We start from the raw sequence: 6,749 nt of genomic DNA on the forward strand, positions 1-6,749 counted from the left end.
CTTGTTCTCACGGAGGCTGCCTAAGTGCTCATGCAATCTACAATCTCACTGCACTGAAAGTGCAATGTAAAAGTGAGAGAAATGATGTGCAGTACTGTTTTTCAGAGAGGCATTCTACAGGCTTATATATGTGAAAAAAAAAAATTGTAACAGGTTTGTTAAATCAGCATTCAATCGGGCGCAGACATTAGGTGCATTCAATATGCCTGCACCATTGTGAACCAGTTCACTGCGAGGCAATGAGAAGTGCAGAAATTGTGGAGCTTGAGTTCAGTGGTGCAGGCAGAGTGCAACATGATGAACGAATGCCGAGGCGCAGATGTGGTGCAGGCTTTATGTTTGTCCGCGTAATGTGTGCAGTCCGCGAAAGTTTGAGAGGTGGGGTAAAGCACAGTGACGGGTCCTGAACCGCTGATATCGTTTGCTTCCAAGGAGTTCTATATTGTTACGATGGGTTGTGTTTATTTGAAGATGAATTGATGAAAAGGGGCTGCGCCGACACCGAGCCACTGCAAAGACAAGCGCACTTTGTTTTCCTCTTCTTCCGTTCTCTCTGTAGCTTTAGCGTAACACTCCTCCCTTCGCAGACGAAGCCCGCTGGGCGAGTAACTTATGTCCACTTGGAGTCACGGGGATGACAGCGTTTCAGGGGGGCGACGTGGACAAGCTGCGTCTTCTTAGACCAGTAGCCATTGGAAACGAGAGAAGCAATTGAATAGGTCACATCAGTTAGGTGACTGGTTATGACGAAAGGCCCGGTGTAATGAGCCACAAACTTCTGGCACAGGCCACGCTTGCGAAGTGGTGTCCAAAGCCATACTACGTCTCCTTTGTCGTAGGACACATTCTTATGGCGTGAATCATAGCTGATCTTGGAGCGGTCCTGGGATGCCAAGGTGCGGAGCTGAGCTATGTGGCGTGCTTCCTCAGCACGGCAGAGAGTCTGGGCAATAGAAAAGTCCACATGTGGATTAAAAGGTAGAATGGTGTCAAGGAAGCTAAGGGTGGTCTGACATAAAGAAGATAGAAAGGACTGTAGCTGGTAGTTACATGCTTTGCAGTGTTGTAGGCGTACGTGATAAAAGGCAAGATATCACCCCAATTTTTATGCCTGGAATCGACGTACATCGAAAGCATGTTGGTCAAAGTTCTGTTAATGTGCTCAAAGAGACCATTTGTCTGCAGGTGATACGGGGTCGCGTGGCGAAACTGGCAAGCACAGAGACACAACAGCTCTTTGACTACATCGACCACGAACTGGCGACCATGATCGCTCACAATAACACGAGGTGGTCCATGATGCAGTATAACGGAGGACAGGAGGAAGCTCGAAACATCAAGAGTCGTGGCCGTTGGCATCGCTGCGGTTTCAGCATAACGCGTCAGATGGTTGATGCAGACTATAATCCAACGGTTGTCATTTGTTGAGCGCAGGAATGGGCCGAGAAGGTCCACTCCAACCATTTCGAAAGGAGATGATGATGGTGCCACAAGGTGAAGGAGTCTGACCGGAGCAGTATTAGGGCGCTTGAATTGCTGGCACTTGTTACAACTGGCCACATACTTTTCTATATCCCATCGCATACTAGTCTAGTAGAACTGGCCCTGAATCTGGTGGTATGTTCTGGTAAAACCTAGGTGCCCAGCAGTTGAGTCGTCGTGCATAGCACGGAGCACGTGGGTTCTCAAATTCTTAGGGACCACTAAGAGGAGGCAGGCGCCATCAGCCACATAATTCTTCTTGTAGAGCAGGCCATCTTGGATGACAAACCAATTTTTACCTGTTGGTTGAGCAGCTGAGGCGAAGCGCGTGAACGGGTAGCAGGTTGGTCGGCAAGAGGAGACAGGAAAAGCTCGCCAGTACTGCAGTCAACAGTGGCACCGCACTGTTGTAGGAAATTAAGGCCGAGAATTACGTTGAGTCAATTGAGCAAGCACTGCGAATTCGGCTTGATACACGTTATCGGAGAAATAAACATTCGCGGTGCACACACCAATAGGTCGGAGCAACTCTCCACTCTAGGCATGAAATGCATTAGCGTTATCCCAGCGAAACATCACTTTATGGCCTAGTTGGGTTTTGAAATCTAGGCTGATAACGAAGACACTTGCTCCTGTGTCCACTAAAGCCAACGTAACAACATTGTACACTAAAACAAGAATCTTGTTATGACACATGGTGACTGGCAGAGGCATAGGGGCGTGTAGTTGATGACTGGCGACCTCACCTCCGTTGGATGCGCCGCCTAGTTTCCCGGCGGCAGTGATGTGAGACGTCGTCGTGGAGATGGGGACCTGCACTGGCGTGAAGGCGGCGGCGTCAAGCTCCGCACAGAAGCTGGTGAGTCGCTACGGTAATTCGCCTGGTGGTTTGTCCTGCTATCAGAGTCAGAAGGCCAGCATGTCCCGTTGCCGTGTCGATTGCTGTGCCGATAAAAAGTGCGCGGTCGCTCATGGGATAGTGGTGACGTGCAACGACGATGAGGACAAAATCTGGCGATGTGACCGCGAATACCACATCGAAAGGAGATGGGGCACTCACGGGACACACCGAAATTGTCAGTACATAGCAGGATAACTGGCACGGCCGTCGCACTCTTGAGAAACTTCAGGTGGTCTGGGTGAGTAACCGTCGTGGAACTGATAACCGGGATGCACGTTCGTAATAGGGTTTGGTGCTCTTGAACAAGGGGCGAAGTTGTAGGCGTCTACAAACGCAGCGTAGATGGAGATCTCACGGAAATCGCAGTGAGAAAAGGGCTCTCGAGCCCGCGGAGTCGAGAGGGAAGCCGCCTCACATCGGTCAAGCTCTTCGCGCACCACTTGCCGAATAACTGACGCAAAGTCTATTGGAGCTGGGACCACGTCAACACTAGCGATGTTAGTTACGTTGGCCAGGCGGCCGAACTTCAGTGTGATATGCCGAGCTTTCAGGGCTTCAAATGTACGGCAGTGCCGAATGACATCACTTACAGAGTCCAGACTATCTTTCCTGATGAGGAACTGGTACACGTCCTCGGTGATCCCTTTTAAAAGATGACCAATTTTGTCCTCGTCTGTCATCTGAGGGTCCAGGGCCTTGCACAACTTTAGCACTTCCTCAGTGTACATCGTGCAGGTTTCGCCGGGAACTTGGGCTCGCTGCATTAGGGTTTGCTCTGCACGCTTTTTAGCTGCTGGATCTCCGAAGCACTTCCCGATTTCGTCTATGAACTTTTCCCACGTCGTCATGCTTCCTTCGTGGTTTTCAAGCCATACAGACGCGGTTCCCTTCAGGAAGAAGGCAACATTGTTAAAGGGCCCCTGAAACGGTTCGGACAAATTTTGTAGCCGCGTAGGGTACAGCTAAAGTTAATCATTCACCCCACAATTAGTGTGGCACGTCACATATTAAGAGAGCTACGGACGATTACAAGTTACCCTCCTCCACAGTCATGCATTTTCTCCTCAACTCGTTCGCCGAGTGATCGGGGCCAAGCTCCGCCTTTGCTGGCTCTGCGTCATGACGGCACGTCGTGTCGTCGACTTCCGGTTTTCTAGGAGCATGCGCGCGAAGCCTCTCCAAACTCTCCACCAGCTGCTTGGCAGTCGACCCCAAGCGAGAGCTATCAAAGCAGTGTGTGTTGCGAGCAGTCTGTCGAAGTGCCGAACACGTCTGGTATTCCGGTAACCACAGGCAAGCTGGGCATTTCGGCTAATGGCTGGAGGCATAAGCTCAAGCTGATGAAGGAACTTTAGCGTAGACGTACGTGAGCAGCCTGATCGGTCTGCACAGTCCAGCCACTTGTTGGTGTAGCACTTAACCAGCCAAGCAAAGCGCTAATATTGCTCTAACCAAGTGTAAAACATTTTAAACATTTACAAAAACAATGTGTTGATGATTACACTCCTGCGAAAAATTTACTTCGTTACTGCTACTGTGTATGGTTGAGCTCTGCGCCACCAGGTGGCTGCACCGTGCAGACCATTTACACTTGTGCTTCTGCTCATCTCGTTACGGCTCAGTCAAGCGGCCGGACCCTGTCCCCTTGCACTTGTGTTTGCCCTAATACCGGACTCGCGAAACGCTATTGCCTTAGTAATCTTCAGGTGTAAAGCGACGGCCACAAACATGCAAATTCTGGTGCCGATCGGATAGCGGAAGTCCGATGCGCAGCAGCCAGTTCGCTCGTCTGCTGCCTTGCAGAGGGACACGATGTCGCAGCTTGACATATTGCCATTTGCTACGTTTGCAGTCCGCAACGCAACAAAGTCTAATCATGGTGCTCGAGAAAAGACTGAGACTGACTCTGACCGCGGAACTCTCGTCAAAATGGAGTACATCATAACACAAGCAGATGACGCTTGCTGTGTGCCTGAAGTGCTTAAATGTAGGGAGAAATTGTTCTTGTGCATTCTCTTTGTTACTTTCTTATTATAGAAACAAATTAACTAACATTCCAACTATTACTAACGTCATTTGTTCGCTATAAAGGTGGAAAAATTACCAATGACACGCTCTGGGCAGCCAATCGGATAGCTTGCGCTAATGACGTCATATAGGTAGGGGCAGTTGAAAATTTCATCGAGCAGTGTGCTGCGATCGGCACCGATGTACATTTTTAAAACCTTGTAATAAACTACACGCTTTACGCGGAGCACTTAGATGCATCAATTAACGATCAGAAGGACCTACTCTAATGAATCAGTACGTTTGTACAAAATTGTCAAAATAGTTTCAGGGTCCCTTTGGTGGCGTTCCAGCCATTGGCTGGTGGCGTTCCAGCCATTGAACCGACTTGCACATTGGTAAAAGCTGAGCCATCCGTCCACGTCTTCCCCGGCTTTTCCGGCGAAGGTTCATGGTTCGATGTAGGGCTGTCATGGGTAGCTGGAAGAAGGTGGCGGGTTGTTGCCATCGGAAGCCATGTGTGGTGGCAGACCGGCAATTTGGCAACTTCGGTGAAGCTTCATGGATTGCGCTTTGCGGACGGTTCATCGTCGTTTTTCGGGGGCGCCATTGTTTTACCCCGCACCGTCCACCAAAACTGTTGCGATGGGGTGCGTTTATTCAAAGATGAATTGATGAAAAGGGGCTGCGCCGACACCGAGCCGCTGCAAAGACAAGCGCACTTCGTTCTCCTCTTCTTCCATTCGCTTTGTAGCTTTAGCATAACAATATTAAAAATAACAGACAGCAACAGTTCCTACACATCAGAAAATCCGACAGCACATATCTAAGGGCAACACCCAGTATAATAGCACATCTTGAGCTGAACTTGCTGTGCTTTCGTGGTCGAACATGCAGGATATTTTCCTTCTTTAGTTTTTTCAGCTTGGTTTTAGAGATAAATATACAGGAAAACCACCAGCACTTAGATATTGAAGGATAGATGTTTTTTTTTTCCATCTGAAATAGTGTTGGTTTGATCAGCACGGACAGCTTAAATGCACTATGGCAAATATACACACAACATGCTAGGGTACACATGTGCAAAAATGCACATAAACAACAGACACAACAGATGCATGTAAGTAGGGTTTTAACGACACTTAGACCTGTACGCTGCGTCATCTGCTGCACTGCTGCTTCGCACCTGTATGTCTACACTAGGCTGGCACCGTCGGTAGGGAGGGCAGTGAAAAATCGTGAACCAGCCCTGCACTTCTCCTGCACTTTTGAAATTAACAGCGTGGTTCAGAGGGTGCCATTGCTGTGCCACAGAAACTAATGGCAGGGTGCAGCACCTCGTCAAGTGGTTCAGGCGATGCAGGTGAAACGAACAGACATATTATTTATAACTGAGATTTTTTAGCGCACGAAAAGGGACGAAAGACAGTGGCAAGACGCAGACACGGCGTCCCTTTTCGTGCGCTAAAAAATCTCAGTTATGGAATACCAACACGCCCTAACATACGCTCTATTATTTATTTCAAGTTGATGAGGGTGTAGAAATTTCTTAACCCTCAGATGCTGTGTAGTTCCCAAACTTTGAAATAGCAGTGCACATAATTGCATATAATTGCACATAGTGAGCTTGAAGTGTGCCTTTTAAAATTTTGACAGCTCGACAAGCTTACTCTAGACAAGTTGTGACCAGGTTATATTCACGAGGGCTGGTTGACCCATGTCTAAGGCTAAGCTATGCATATGCACAGCAAATGTGCACAATGTTTGCTGCATATGTGCTGTTTTGCTTTAGTCTTGTTGCAGCAGGATGAGTAATTAATCTAATAGATGTTTCATATTGCTGTGTTGCAACTTATACAGTCACTACAACTGCATCACAGTTGAGGGTACTGCTCCAACATTCATAATTTTAAATCTACTACAGTGAACTGTCTGTAGCTAAAGTAACAATGATATACAACCTCAATTAATGTAATTAAGAAAATGATTCCACATGACAAGCATTTTATGTTTATCCAAGTATACTAGTATAACATGCCCTGCGCATTGTGTCAGACTAATATCAGTAGCCTAATACGAGCATGACATGGAAGCAACAATATCTTTTACAAGCTTAACAAATTCACAGTAAACCAACTGAGCCTTCTTGCTCTTTTATGTATGGCAGCAGTTCTGTTTTGTATGGTACTTGCATGAAAAAAACCACAAGACTGGCAGCCAGAAGCACTGAGGACAGATGCGCTTCTGTATTAAGTATTGCATGAATGGTGACTGATGGGAAAGACACCTCCACACCTACTAATTTTATAATATGGATAAAAGAGTGCGGGCGTTATCATAACTGAAACACACACATGCG

Source organism: Dermacentor variabilis, chromosome 2 (genome assembly GCF_050947875.1).
Source record: "Dermacentor variabilis isolate Ectoservices chromosome 2, ASM5094787v1, whole genome shotgun sequence".
Taxonomy (NCBI): domain Eukaryota; kingdom Metazoa; phylum Arthropoda; class Arachnida; order Ixodida; family Ixodidae; genus Dermacentor; species Dermacentor variabilis.